This window comes from Blennius ocellaris (assembly GCF_963422515.1).
Source record: "Blennius ocellaris genome assembly, chromosome: 21".
Lineage (NCBI taxonomy): Eukaryota > Metazoa > Chordata > Actinopteri > Blenniiformes > Blenniidae > Blennius > Blennius ocellaris.
In genome coordinates, this window is record NC_137670.1 from 6093183 (window position 1) to 6093392 (window position 210).

Consider the following 210-nt stretch of genomic DNA (forward strand, 5'->3'; position numbering starts at 1 on the left):
CGTACGTCCGTCTGACACTAAAAAAACATCCTCACACACACATTTCCACACACACGCGCTGAAAAACTAAGATCCCATGTGAGGCGGGAGGCGGGAGGTTCACTGGAGGAGACGGCAGGTCGCTGTGTGTGTCGGTGCGCGTGTTGGTATTTGCATGTGTGTGTGGGCAAGCGTGTGTGCGTGTGTGTGTGTGTCCGTCCGCGGAGAGAG